The sequence below is a fragment of the Asterias rubens genome, chromosome 11, assembly GCF_902459465.1.
Source record: "Asterias rubens chromosome 11, eAstRub1.3, whole genome shotgun sequence".
Classification (NCBI taxonomy): Eukaryota; Metazoa; Echinodermata; class Asteroidea; order Forcipulatida; family Asteriidae; genus Asterias; species Asterias rubens.
The window spans coordinates 4,584,253-4,584,726 of record NC_047072.1 but is presented as its reverse complement, the minus strand read 5'-3'; positions in this window follow the sequence as shown (position 1 = coordinate 4,584,726).

Genomic DNA, 474 nt, shown 5'->3' with positions numbered 1-474 from the left:
GTATCCCACACGTACATGTACGCATTCACCGGACACAATGTCTTCAAAACCACGCTGATGGTCCCCGGAAAGAAAGCAAAGTTTACCGCTGACCAATCAAGAGCCTGCGTAGGCGTGATGTACATGTACATCCACATTGAAGAATGTATCCCATACGTACATGTACGCATTCACCGGACACAATGTCTTCAAAACCACGCTGATGGTCCCCGGAAAGAAAGCAAAGTTTACCGCTGACCAATCAAGAGCCTGCGTAGGCGTGGCTTCGCGAATCCCACTCACCAACACAAAACAAACTTTTATTTCACCAGGCTGCAATATTTAGTGAAGCGAGCGCAGCTAGCGAGGTCTATCCATGATCCATCATTCATGCTTGCCGGGTTGACGAGCTACCCGCTCGGGTTGTTGTGTCGGTGGATTTGCCAACTGGACCCAGACGTTGTGACTTTTTTTTCTTTCGGAGGACATACGACA